Raw genomic sequence first — 14,726 nt, 5'->3', positions numbered from 1 at the left:
CAGGCTTTTCATCAACCAAGCCTGTGTGTTTTCTGCTTCCAACAACCTTTCCCAAAGACAGTGTCAGAGAGGGGGGAGGACCAGGAAACAGCACCTCCTAGCAACCTGCCCAGTCTTGCTCATCCCTCCTGAAGAATCCTGTGACTGAACAGACCTCCAACCTCTATTCTCTCTTCCAAAGGTTTCATGATTTCTTGTCTGCACTTTTCCAAAAGTAGAACCCAAAGCTGTCCGTTGCTCTCCTAGTCAGACTCAGGGTGTTCCTGGGGCAGAGCAGGTGGGGGAATCAGCTTTTCCCATAGTGCAAAACAGAACCCTGGAGCCTCACAAGCAAGAATTTGTTCTGGAAACTCACGTACAGTATCACCGAGTGTCTGCAAGGCCAACTCTATGAGAAGGTGGACAAGTCTCCCAGCACAGTCCAAAATAGGGTACGTAAGAAGCTTTGAAGACAAGATCCTTGAGACAAACTTCTTTGGGAGGGCAATAAAGGACTGGATTCACCAGAAATGAAGTGCACCAGGAATGAAATGCAAAACTCAGCTGGTAAGACTTGCTTCCTGACCAGGGCCAATGAGGCTCAGCTGGCCCATGTAGGTAGCAGTCCTTTCATTCATTCTATGAATGTTTACTGAGAACTTACTCTGTGCCAAACATTGTTCTATGTTCTGCAGAAACAGAACAAACATGACAAAGTCCCTGCCCTCCTTACATTCTGGTAGGATTAGGCAAATAATAAGCAAATAAATAAGTAAATATATAGTGTGCCAGGTGGTGATAAGTGCTAAGAGGTGGAGGGAATATAGGTACCGGCGAGCAAGAGTTTATATCAGGGAAGGCCACACTGTTGAGAACAAACTTGACCAGAGGTCCAAAGGAAGTGAGAGAGGCAGCTACAACTCTCTGGGCCAGTGTGTTCCAGGCAAGAGCATGCTTGAAGCAGCAAAGAAGAGAGTGTTGCAGGAATGGAGCAAGCCAAGGAGAGAGTCGGAAGAGACAGAGTCAGAGACAGAGTCAGAGAGGTAATAGAGAGTCAGCTCACCTAGGGCCTGAAAGCCATTTTAAAGACTTTGGTTTCAGTTCTGAGTGATCTAGGAAAATATTGTATGTCAGCAGAAGTGGGGGAGCTGGGGGAATAAAGGGAGGTGGAACAGAAAAGCAAGATAACCTGATTTATGTGTGTAAAGATCTGGCTGTTTGTTGAGAACGGTATGTAGGCAGGATGAATATTAGGAGGACAATGCAACAATCTAAGCAAGAGCTGATGGGGTGGCTTGGACCATGACAGTAGCCATGGAAGGGTAAGATGAGGATCTGGATATTTTTAAGGTAAGACCTATAGGAATTGATAATAATGGAATGCGGGAAATAAAAGACAGAGTCACCACTAGACCATGGTTTTTGGCTTAAGCAACTGGAAGGATGGAGTTAACATTTTTCTGAGATGGGGAGATTATGGGTGAGGCATCAGGAGCATGGTTTGGCTATGTTAAGTCTGAGGTGTCCTTTAGACGCCAAGTGGAGATGTCTAGTAGAGAGATAGACAAGTAAGTCCTGGGTCCTGGCTAGAGATATAATCTTGGGAACCATCTTTGTACAGAAGGTATTTGAAGCCAAGAGCGAGGGTGATGTTAACAGAGGAGTGAGTGCTAAGAAGAAGAGATGCAAGGACTGAGCCCTGGGGGGAGCTAACACAAAGGAGTATTGACAAAGTTTATTAAACTGGGTTTAAGGATAAAAAAAAAAAACCAACACAAAAAAAAAACACAGAAGAGGCCTAAAGAATATGTAAAGAAAATTTTTTAAGAAGGAGCCATCGGTCAACTTTGCCAAATGCTGATATTTGGTGATATGTAATAATAACTGAAAATTCACTATTGAACTTAAGGATGCAGAGGTCACTGGTAATTTCATTAAGGTAGACTTACTTCTGTAACAAATAGCCCCAAAATCAGTGATTTAACACAATAAAAATTGTGTATCTCTGCCCTGTGCACTCCATCTGCACCTGCACAGCTGGGTGTGGCTGCCTGGTCTTCCTTTAAGTTCATTATCATAGCTGCAGGTGTTTGCCTGGCACTCTTTTGTTTTCCTACACCACTTATTCTCCTACTCTCCAAGACGACTTCCCAATTCCTCCTCCTTCCTCACGCACTCAACCCTCCTCCTCCACCCTCTCTCATTCATGTCACAGTCCAATCAAGTGTTTGGTAGACAGCCTTCCACATGGTGACTGAGGTACTCAGCCTTTTTCCATCTTCAGTATGTGGCCCCCGTGCTCACCTTGGGGAGGGAAGGGACAGCTCACACTGAGGCTCACCCATGCCCAAACGCCTGAGCCTGAAGGTGGCACATTGCCCCCCTTCACATTCTTATGGCAAGAACTAGTCACGAGGCCTCATTTGGATGTGTGCACAGAAGAGGAAACAATTTGGTAACCACCTGGCCGATCTGCCATAATGACCTAAGCAAGGTCAGTTTGGGGTGATGTTGGGAGCAAAAGACAGATTGAAGGGAGTTGAAGAGAAAAAGGGAAGTAGAAAAAGGTGGTAGCTAAAATGGGATTTGGAATCAAGAGGTATTTTTTGCTTTGTCTCCAGCTTGTTTGTAGGATAATGGAAAATTATGTAGTAGAGAGGAAGAAAGTGTGATCATGCCAGAGAGAGGGGACAACCACGGGAGAGATACCCTTGGGTAGATGAGAGAGAAGAGGGTCTAGTTCAGAGCTTCCTAAACTTCACTGTGCATAAGAATCACTTGGAAAGCCAGTCGACACACAGATTCCCAAGCCCCACCCCGGAGCTTCTGATTCAGCAGCTCTGGAGCGGAGGCTGCAGAACGTGCATTTCCGACCATCTTCCAAGTGATGCCAACCTGCCGGTCAGGATTGAGGCCCACGCTCGGAGTGTTGCTCATGGAAGCTTGGGAGCCCATCCTGTACTGGGGGTAGGCACAGACGAGGGTGGGCCGTGGGTATGGTGGTGAAAGCATGAACTCATCAGCTGATTGTCCCACGATCTCAGGGAATTAGGAAGCAAGGTCACCAGCTGAGAGTGAGGGTGGAGGAGGAAGGTTGAGTGCGTGAGGAAGGAGGAGGAAATGGGAAATTGTCTTGGAGAGTAGGAGCATAAGTGGTGTAAGAAAACAAAAGAGTGCCAGGCAAACACCTGCAGCTATGATAATGAACTTAAAGGAAGACCAGGCAGCCACACCCAGCTGTGCAGGTGCAGATGGAGTGCACAGGGCAGACATTCAGCCAGGGTCCAGGTTTTGCCAGGAAGGTACAATAAAGGGAGAGAGGGGTCAAAGGGAGCTGTGCATTAACTGGCACTGTGATAACCACGGACTGCAGCATCTAAGTGGGTAAAGAGGGCAGTTAGGACTTGAGGGTAGTGGGAGGAGGGGGGAACAGTGAAAAGGTGGTAAATCAACTGATTGTAGATCACAAGGAGGTTGAAGAGTCATTGGAGAGAACAGAACACTGAGCTGGAAGGAGGAATTGTGACAGGAGAGTGGGATGTTTGAAACTGAGATTATAGAGAGAGCGGGATTGTTGGTCATGGCAAGCAAAGTCAAGGTCATGGCCATGGGTATAAGTGGCCAAGATGCCATAAAGAACAAGATCACTGGAGCAGAGGAAGTTGAGGAACTGGGCGGCTGCCTATGGGAAGCATCATGTTTGAGGATGTTGAAATTACCAAGGATTATTATCAAGAGGATTGTTGAAAGTGCACTGAGAGCTATTGTTTTCAAACTCTTTTTACAGAATCTAGCGCTCTAAGGAGAGGAAGACATTCTGAAATATAAATTCGGGCCCCCAAGCAAAAATTTCCCCATGAGTCTCCTTCTAGCACTAATTGCAAAATAAACAGAGAAAGCAGCGGGGGCTGCCTGGGAAAGGCGGAGGCATCAGAGAAGAGCGCCGCGCTAGCGGGCTGGTGTTGGCCTCCAAAGAGCCCAGCTTTCCTCCGCTCTTTCCCTGCTTAATCTGAAGAATTAAGAGTAGCGGTGAGATGCTGAGAAACCTGGGGTGATTCATCAAAGCCCATGAATGCTCATATCTCTCCACTGGAATAGTAGGCCACTAGTTTATGATGCCTTAGTTTTCATATTTAACTACTGGGAGTGTTCTAGTGCAGAAAGACTAAATATAGACTTCAAATTAGGAAATCTAAAATGAGTACCAAAGTAGCATCAATGGAGAGGGCTGGAGGAGCTGTGAATTGGAGTGGGAGACACTTGGCCAAGAGGGTGGCATATTCTTCGCCTGAGGATCCCATTCTGTGACCGAGATGTGTCAAGAGAGAAAACAGCCGCCTCAGTACATTATTGAGAAGTGTCCTCCCTCCCGCCACTTGCCCGAGCGGAGCGGGAGCTCTCTGCCCTCACTGTGTGGCAGCCGCGCTGAATTCTACCCGGATCTGTGGAGCGGTTCCTGTCCCCTGGGTCAGACCCACCCCTGCAGCAGAAAGGGGACCAGACCCCGTGCTCTCTGCTCCTTAGACCCTCCAGGCCCAAGCGTCCAAACACGAAGCACAGCCCCTTCCCTTGTGCAAACTATTGCTGCAGATCAGTGTGGGGCGGGCACAGGGATGGGGAGAGCGGTCAGAACTGTCGCCAAGTATGTATCCCACCTGGGACCTTCCACTTGGGTGTAGCTGCGTGTGAAGCATGAGCTAGAGAGAGAAAGGAAGGAAGGGGATTTACATCCAAAGCAGACTGCAGTTGTCTCTGGGGAATGGGCTTATGAATGCCTTTCCATTTTCTATTTTCTCATCTTTATTTTCTAAAAGGAGTCTATGTGACTAATATGTATACTAATGTATGTGACAAACTCCAGATAAACATTTTTATTGTTAATAAAACAGTTAAATGGTCTAAAAAATTTAGCAAATGCTTTTTAGATGCTTAGAGAATTCACAATGTCTATTAGCATGTTAAAGGCTCTGAGAAGTTCTGTAATAAAAAGGAAAAAAGAAAAAAAAAAGAAACCTGTTTAACTTGATTTAATACAACATTGCAAATTTATTTGACTGTGGAATTTATTTTTGTTTTGTTTTGATTAGTTTATTTAACACCTATCATGGTTGTTATCATGTTTTGGGAAATGTTCCTCCAGGGGTAGGATATTAAGCCAGTAATCCTCTGGCCTAGGAATTTATTAGAGATCCCTTATCTGGACTTGAAGTAAGTAGCCAAAGACCAGGCATTAGTATGCCAGTATAGTGTAGCAGTCAAGAATAGAGCTAGATTGAGTTCAAATCCTGACCCTGCCATTTACTAGCTGTGACTTTAGGCAAGTTTCTTAACCTCTCTGTGCCTTATAATCCTCATGCATAAAATAGGAACGATTATGCACACACACACACACACACACCATACGATGGTACTTACACATAGTAAACACTATAGAAGAGTTAGTTATCACTTATTATTGTGCCAAACATTCCAGCCTAAGGTCAGGACCTAAAGCTACACCGCTAACTAGTAACATAACATGAGACAGGTCATCTCTCTGCCACAGACTTTAGTCTACCCACATGTTGAAACAGAAAGTGAGCCAAGGCAATCTCTGAAGCCCCTTCTAGTGTTGATATTCTCTGATTCCACTATCCCTTGCAGAAGGTGGCACTAACCTGGAGCATGAAAGGAGAGAGAACATAGGAAGATGAAGGGTGGTGGGTGTAAGAGCCCTCAGGCCCTGGGCGGTATCAACAGGGGATGAAAGGATTCCCAAAATGGAATGGGTGGCCTTGGAGGACAGAGTTATCTGCTCCAGAGCCCTGCCTCATACGGCCCTGGTTTCTCACCCCTCCCGGGTGTGAAGGAGAAAGAAAGCAGGGTCTCCTGTTCCTACCACCCCCACCTCCATGGCGCCACTGCCATTAAAATGGCTGCTTGAGATGAGGGCCTGGCTACACAGAAGAGTAGGCTCCTTAAAAAGGGTTAAGAGGAAATGAAGCTTTCAGCTTAATGAGCAGCTTTTCCTGTCTCTTCTAAGGACCCTTCACACCACCCTAGCCCCAGAGAAGCCTTTTTGGCTTCAGATAAGACACAACAGTGGCTACCTCTATAAAAATTCCTCCCATGTGACTTCATCACAGTTGGGAATGAAGAGAACTCAGTCTTAAAAAACTGAAAATGTCTGTATAAGAGAGAGCTTTGAATTGCTGGCAGCTGTGGGCCAAGGTAGACTCGCCCAACATAATGCTTATGAGGCTAAATTGGGAACATTTGAATGCTTGGTTTTACTTGTGCTTAAAAAAGCAAGTAGCAGCTCAACTGCCAGATGTTGGAGAACTTCAATATGCAGTTCATGGGAATGGTATCAGCAATGCTTTTGCAGGTGACCCCATGCCAAAGGAAGATGATGACTTGCTTTCCTAAAACTGCTCCTCGGGAGGGAGCCCTGTGGCTTTCATGTTTCACTTTCACTGAAGAAGTTAAACTAGGAACACCAAAAAGGATCTCTCAATTCAGAAAAGGATGGCACTGGGGCTTGTCAGCAAAAAAAGAATCTCTGAGAACCAGGGCTTCATAAGAGCTCAGCTCACAGTAACTAAGGCCTTTGCGTAATCACTGAACTACCTTCTTTCTAATTTGGTGTGTCAGTTAGGAATTGCTTTTGGTTACTAGTGACAGAGAACTGACTATAGTGGCTTAAACACCAAGGTTTTGTTTGTCATGAGAAGTGCACACATGGGTAATTACCACATGGGCTCAGTGGCTCAGGAATCAATTAGAATAATTCAGATCAGGGCTAGGTCTTTGGGAGTCCCTTAGTCTTTTCTTCATGGCCTCACATGGCTCTTGCAGTCCCAGCCATCACATGCATCCGTATCCCCAATGACAGAAGGCAGATGGGATGGAATGGCAAAGAAAGCTTTCCCAGGAGTCTCATTCAACAATTTCTGTTTTCATCTTCTACAAGAAAGGCTTGGAAAAGTAGTCTTTTCACTGGATATATGGTGCCTAGAATGACACCGGAGCTCTGTTACTAAGAGACAGTGGATTTCACATAGGAAACTAGCACTCTCTGTTTGGGACTTTCTAGAGAAATGTGTTTAGACAAGAAGTTGCTGCCTGGACTGGTCCTTCTGAGAGAGCTTGTTATATGAAAGGGCAGATACCTAGGAGAGCCTCTGTTGACCCATGAAGCTGACTTCCAACCCTTTCTCTGTGAAGGGCAAAGCTGGCCTCCATTCTAGCAGTGCCCCTCTTTCCAAGCACAACCTGGTTAGGAAAGAAGAGAATTCAGAAAACAGGGAAATCTCTGAAAAGCAGTGGATTCATTTTTTGATCAAAGGCAGTGTGCTCAGCACTGCGCGCATGCACGTGAATGTGTCTGCTAACACAGGAGGCGCTTTTCCACCACTTGTTGATGGAGTGAGGCAGGCAATGAATGAAGAAAATGTGGTTCTGAACCTCCAGATTAGAAGAGACAGACAAAACATGTAAACTAGACAGTCAGAGAGGCTGCTATAGACTGAATATTTGTGTTGCACCAAAATTCTTATGTTGAAACCTATTCCCCCAATGTATTAAGAAGTGATTAGGTCATGAGGGTGGAGCCCTCATGAATGGAATTAGCACCCTTGTTAAAAACGAACAATCAAAACAAAACAGAACAAACAGAGAGCTCCCTCTGCCCACCCCCCATGTGAGGACATAGCAAGAAGACAGCCATCTATGAGCCAGAGAGCAGGCTCTCACCAGACACAAAATCTGCTGGCACCCTGACCTTGGACTTCCCGGCCTCCGAAACTGTGAGAAATAAATTTCTGTTGTTTATAAGCCACCTAATCTCTGGTATTTTTGTTATAGCAGCCTGAGCAAACTAAGAAAAAAGCTAAGTGGACTCAGCACCGGGCACAGAGAAGGGAGCGGCCATCACCACCAGGATGGTCCCAAAGGTGTCAGAGAGGAGGGGGAAGATTCAGGGATGTGCCAGGGGAGGGGGACTGGTTGCTGCCTAGCCACACAGTAGGGCTCCCTCAATGGCAAGAGAAGCAACCCTTGGCCACTGTGGATCTTAGAAAAAATGTCCTCCCCATGTTTCCAGCTCTCCAGCCATCCACATAAAATAAAGAAGTAGCTTTAACAAGACCCAACAGCCCAGCCGGGCGTGGCTCAGCGGTTGAGCGTCGACCTAGGATCCAGGCGATCGGGGTTCGATTCCCGGTCAGGGCACAGGCCCGGGTTGCGGGCTGCAGCCGATCAATGACTCTCTCATCATTGATGCTTCTGTCTCTCTCTCTCCCCCTCCTTCCCTCTTTCTGAAATCAATAAAGATATATTTGAAGAAAAATAAAAACAAGACCCAACAAAAACCAGGGAAGCGCACAGCAGAGAGAGTACCACGGCTGAGAACCCCAACACCAGCATCTGTCGCAGGAGGGAAAATCTCTTACACTGATGTACGGGGGATAAGTTGAAGAAAGGAGGGTATTTTGCCCTGGAGTTTCTTCTCGGGCTTTCCCTAGACCCGGGAGTGAAATGGCCAGCAGAACCGGGACACTCTGTGGGTTGTGGGAGAGGGCCAAGCAAGTGGGGAAGAATCGGAGTGGCTTAGGTCCATGTTCCCAACTGCCATCCTGTGCTTCCAGCGGTTACCATGTGTTTGCAGATCACAGTAAACTTCAGGGAGAGCGGCTGCGGAATAAATCCCACCTTTGTTCATCTTCCAGCACTCCCATCAGATCACACTGCTAAAATAATGACTCTCCCTCCCCCGCGCACCAAGGGCTCTGCTCCTCTACATTAACGGTAGTGAGAACAGCAGGTTTTGCGGAAAGTTAGAAGAATTGCAAACTGACTGCTGAGCTTTCAACAGGTCATGAAATTTTTAGTCACTAAAACTACTTTTTCTAACGTTTAGAGTTTTTAAAATATTTCTTCTCTCTAGTGGCATCTCACCATGCAAATTATCACAGGCATACAAGACTGATTCCATCCTGTCCTCAGAAGATGCTGATAACGTGGGAAGGAATTTGTGTAGTGATTCTGGAGGTAGGCTACCTGGGTTCAAGTCCTGCCTCTGCCACTTATTCACTGTGGGAAATTGGGCACATTATTTAACCAATCTGTGCCTTGATTTTCTCATTTGTGAAATGGAGCTTGTAACACTGAGGTGTTATTATGAGGTGCCTATCTCAGTGCTATAACACTGTGAGGAATGAATGACTTGTCAAATGTAAACTGGTTAGTGCCAGGAACAGATGCCAATAATAACTAGCAGTGAATACAATCGTGCACTTGTTTACCCATGTGGCTTTTTAAGCGTTAATCCTTAAGGGTTAAGTCCTGCAATGCCCTGCAATGTGTTTGTCCAGTTAGCTACTGGGCAAGGAAGAGGCCTGGTATTCTGCATTCCTGTCTTTGCCCTTCCACTTGCCTTCCCAGCATCAGCATCTTCTCCAGCCCACGGAGCAGGTCTAGTGGCCAGGGCGAAGTCCCCGGCTCACCTGTGCTCGACACAGAGGAGGGTGGAAGAGAGGCTGAAGGACAGCACAGAACTGAAGGGGACAATAGAAGTTTCCTCAGCCTGGAGTTGTTCTTTTTACTTTTGGGCCAGCCTGGTGGAGTTGCTACCTTGTACCATTGCAGTCTATCCAAGGCATCCAATTATTTGTGCATCTGTTTGAAAAGCAGCCTGCTCTTATGGGCAGAGACGAGCAGGCCTGGCCCAGTTCCTCATGACACGGAACAAGCTAGCACTGCTCTTGGGAGCCCTGCCCAGTGGTCTGGCCTTGGAGGCGCTGCCAGCTACCCAGAGAGAGTTGGATGATTTCCCTGTATTGAGATCGACTAAAAAAGAACAAAGTTGCTCTCAACACCTGCTCACCCTCTCACAGCTATGAAGGCCAGGAGGGGAATGGGTAACTGCGGACCACAGGCAATGAAAGAGAAAGGGAAAAATAAAACCAGCAGCCCTTAGCGCAGCGCCTCCCCCAGTCCTTGCACCCGAGAAGGGCCGAGCGGCACTCGCCACGTCTCTGGGTGGAGAGCTGGGAAACAGGAGGGAAAGGCGGAGGATCGGGAAAGCAGCCCCAGAATAATTTCCTTTTTGTTTAAACTAGCTTAAAATTGGGCTTCTCTGCCTTGTACTCACTCTCATTTGTAATATATTTTGTTAGAAATGCAATACGGACCCCTTGGCATAAGCGAATAAATAGCCTTGGAGCCTGGTCACATTTCAGAGGAGTTGCAAGGTGGCTTCAGGTCCCCCCAAGGCACCCCACTGGCCTAGCCCACTCACTGATGGGCCCCTTTTCACTTTGTTCAGCCTTAATGCCCAGCCAGGGCAGCCTCCACAGAGCTTACATGATAGAAATCACAGAAGACTAAAGAGACTGGGATACTGTGAAAGGGGTTCTTACAGTCAAGTCTTACTCTTCACTGACTGTTGTAATCACGCCACTAGAGGTTGCCATGATGTTTGCAGAAGGCACTTCTCCTGGTACCTGCCCAGCTGGGTCCCGCAGGGATGGACAAAGGATGGCCAAGTTTGTCCTATGTGCCCCTGCCCACACTCAGGACTCATTAGACAAGGAGTGGCCCCCAACCCAGGCTGAGCCAATCTGAATTAGGACCCAATAGAAAAGCCTGGGCTCCTGGCTTGAATGGGGGGGTGTCATCACAGGTGCCATGGGTCCACCATGTTTGGCCCTGTGAGCCAGAACAACGGAAGCCAGATTGCAAACAGAGAGAAATCAAAACAGGTGGAGACTCAGAGGAGCCCAAGGGAGGCAGCTGCCTCAGGTCCCAGCTCTCCAGACCCCAATTCTGGATCCAGCCTCACTTCCCACTCATGGTTTCTGAGAGGTTTCAACTCAGTGCCTTCCTTTTTGCTTATTTATTGGGTTTCTATTACGGGCATCCAGAAGAACTTCCACGAAGGCAGTGATTCACAGTTTACTGAACACTATCACGTTTTAGCTTGTTTGGATTCTGTTTCTCATGCTACTTCAGGAAGAAGTCAGGGAGGTATAATCATCTATATTTACGGCTGAAGAAGCCCAGGCGATGACTGATGAGAAGTCAAGTTCTCCAAGGCAGTGAGGCAGCCGGACCGAGACCCAGTTTTGCCTCCATCATGACCCCTTGATATTGGACGTGTGCTTCCAGGAAAAGGGACTCTGCCCAAGGGATAATCAAAAGCAATGTGCTGCATTCCTAAGCACAAGCAGATATTTCAAGGAGAAAATAGGAGCTTCAGCTGGATCATTAGTTGCCACACCTTCATGGGCCTCTGTAGGCAGAGAGCCATGCTTCTAACTTTGAAAACAAACTACATACAGAAAGCAGAACCAGGCAGGGACTTTTTGGTGGAGAACCCTCTCTTATTAAAACATGTGAAGCCTGGCCCTGGCCGGGCAGCTCAGTTGGTTAGGATGCAGTCTCAATACACCAAGATTGCAGGTTTGATCCCTGGTCAGGGCATATACAAGAATCAACCAATGAGTGCATGAATAAGTGGAACAACAAATCGATGTTTCTCTCTCTCTCTCTAAAAAATTTAAAATAAAAACACACATGCAGCCTGTACTATTATATTACTTGAGCATTTATTGTACCTTACTTCTTTCTCCTTTCTTCTGTGACCAATGGACAGACATGTTACATTTCTCTTCCCTGCCTTTGTCTAGTCCCCACTCTGACATTTTCCACCCAAAGTAGTTTAACTTGGAAACTGGCAGTCTCTCCTGATGGTGTACATGTGTCCACGCAAACACACACACACACACACACACACACACACACACACACACACACAGGTCATGGATACCATTCTTAAAAAAAACAGCTTTCCTGAGATATAAATTCAGACGCCATACAATTTGCCTATTTAAAATGTACAATTTAAACAGCATGGTACTGGCATAAGAACAGATAAACAGATCAGTGGAACACAATACAGAGCCCAGAAATAAACCCCTGCCTATATGGTCAATTAGTATTTGACGAAGGAGGTAGGAACATACAGAGGAGTAAAGATAATCTGTTCAATAAATGATGTTGGGAAAATTGGACAGATATGTGCAAAAACTGAAACTAGACCACCTTCTTATATCATATACAAGAATAACTCATATATGTGGGTTAAAGACTAATATGTAAGATCCGATGCCATGAAAATACAGAGAACAACATAGGCAGTAAAATCTCGGACATTTCCCTTAGTAATATTTTTACTGATATATCTCCTCAGGCAAGGGAAACAAAAGAAAAACTTTTAAAGTGGGACTACATCAAACTAAAAAGTTTTGCACAGCAAAGGAAACATCAGCAAAATGAAAAGACAACCCACTGAATGGGAGAACGTATTCACCAATGACACATCTGATCAGGGGGTAATATCCAAAGTCTATAAAGAACTTAAACAACTCAACACCAAAAAACAAAAAACAAAACAAAACACCCTCAAACAATCCAATTAAAAAACGGGCAGATTGGTAGTGACAAAATCGTCATGGGGATGTAAAGCACAGCCGAGGGAATACGGCAGTGACATTGTGATGACCATGTGTGCTGCCAGGTGGGTACTGGGAATATCAGAGGGAACACTTTGTAAAGTATCTGATTGTCTGACCACTATGCTGGACTCCCAAAACTAATACAAAATAATATGGACTATAAACTGTAATTGAAAAATTTTTTTAAAGAATAAAAAATTAAATGTACAGTTTAGTGGGTTTTAGTATATTACACTATTTTTTAAACTGTGGTAAAATATATATAAATATAAAATTTGCCATTTTAACCATCATTACGTGTAAAATTCGGTGGCATCGGCTGCATTCACAGTGTTGTCCCGTCATCACCACTACTTCTCATGGATACCATTTTTTGCCTGCGAGCCCCCTCTTTCTCCCCCCCCCTTCGTTTCCTTTTGCTTTCAAGGAGAGAGGGAAGTCCATCCCCCTCAGCCCTGGCTTCCCCATGCGTGCAGATCCCCTTGCACATTCCTCTATTTAAACAGCCTAGGCCAAACTTGAGGACAAGATGTTGACTTGACCACATGTGAATTTCTGCCTGCTCTCAAGTCTCCATGACACAGAGAAACACCTTCTGGGATGTTCCCTGGGTGCTTAGCTCCCCTGGCCAAAGGGGAACTGCCTGAAGGCAGGGCTGTGTATTCTCAGCCTGAGCCCTGAGCCGGCCACCCAGGCTCAGCCAAGGTCTTCAGATGACCTTGGGGCCCGAAGCTCTCTCCAGCACTGGCCAGGACACAGCACCTGATTCTCAAGGAATTTCTCCCCAGCTGAATGTTGAATTTCAGATATTTTCTTCCTTCTTCTCTTCATCACTTTTGCTTGCCTCCTGTTACTCCTTACTTGTCCTAACTGGTGTGAAAAGAAGAACCTTCTGGAAATTCGATCTAATCGGATGTTGATGCAGACTCAGTATTTTGACATTCTGCCTCATTGCTGGTTGGGGAGGTGGGTCCTGAATGGATGTTAAGTGATGGATCCTTATTGCTGGGTTCTGCCAGTGAGCACCCCCTCATAGGAATCCACTCAGAGAGAAAGACAGGGAGGAAGCATGGAGGCTTTCCAGAGGGGAGAGCACAGCCCTCAAGGGGAGCCCCAGGGTCTCTCTACGCAGGACTGGCTTATAAACTTGTCTGGAAGCTCCCAATAAGCCCCATCTCCTCCTCCACTGAAAGCTGTCCTTTGGGGATGTCATTCCTGCCGTTCACCATGCATATGGACAATCAACAGCTGAGTCTCCTTGTGAGTATCTTTTATGTAATTAAATATACTAGCCTGACAGCCCCCCACAGAGGGGGTAATCTCTCCTGGATGTAAATGGCTTTTCTCTAATCCTGAGCGACAGCATGCTGTTGCTAGGTGCCTATTTTTTGCCTTTCAAATACAAAGTGACTAATGGGGCATATTTCATAACACATCTGCAAGTGTGTAGTTATTCTTATACTTCAATGGCCTTTCAAATATTATCTGCCAACACTTGGACTATGTGTTAGTATGCAAATTAGACATAATAAAGGTAGAAGGGAGAAGTTCTTTGCTCTTGAAAAATCATATTTATAAGGTTAATGAGACTGATATATTACAGCAGGGAACCAGGCTTAGAACACAGGACTTTTAAATGTAATAGTTGGCAACGATAAAGATCCTCTGGTATTTTTCCCTGCATCAGATCAAAACTTTTCATCTGTGCTGAGGTTAATGAGATGAAAAAAAAAATTCCCACAAAATCAAAACACATAGACTCCAACTCCAGGATCAAGGCAAACATTCTAAGATGAATGTTTTTGATTGGCAGTGACTAGAACAGGAGCAGTATTTTAAAAACATATGAATTTGCATTTTAAAAATAAGTTAAATATTCCAGTGAGTTATCCACTTAAGCCAGGAAAGTGGGCACTTTTATTTTGGGGATAAAAAGGAAAAGACCAGGAAAATTCAACCTAATAAAGGAAAATACACACAAAAAATTTACACATACACACATGTGCATCTACACCCTTTATAGAATTACGAACTACTCCAAAGACAAACAGGAATATGTTTGATCCCAGCCTGATCAAAAAATGGGATGTTATGATTTAGCAACTATTCTGATTATAGGGGAACCAACTCTGTCTTAGAATGTGTGTCTGTTTAATATTAAAATGGAAGCATAACTAAGTTTGTTCTTGCTAGAGAATCAGATATCAGCCAAATATATTCAATACTAAAGCAATTCTGATGACTAAGTTA

The 14,726-nt window shown here is 45.5% G+C and overlaps 1 pseudogene; it reads right to left on the bottom strand.

The window, feature by feature from the left end:
• Positions 1-2,934, bottom strand: part of LOC148093108 (large ribosomal subunit protein eL43 pseudogene) — a 35,375-nt pseudogene extending 32,441 nt beyond the window's left edge.
• Between the last annotated feature and the right edge of the window lie 11,792 nt (positions 2,935-14,726).

Source organism: Miniopterus natalensis, chromosome 5, assembly GCF_054644295.1.
Source record: "Miniopterus natalensis isolate mMinNat1 chromosome 5, mMinNat1.hap1, whole genome shotgun sequence".
NCBI classification, from domain to species: Eukaryota; Metazoa; Chordata; class Mammalia; order Chiroptera; family Miniopteridae; genus Miniopterus; species Miniopterus natalensis.
This window is presented reverse-complemented; position numbering and strand designations above follow the sequence as displayed.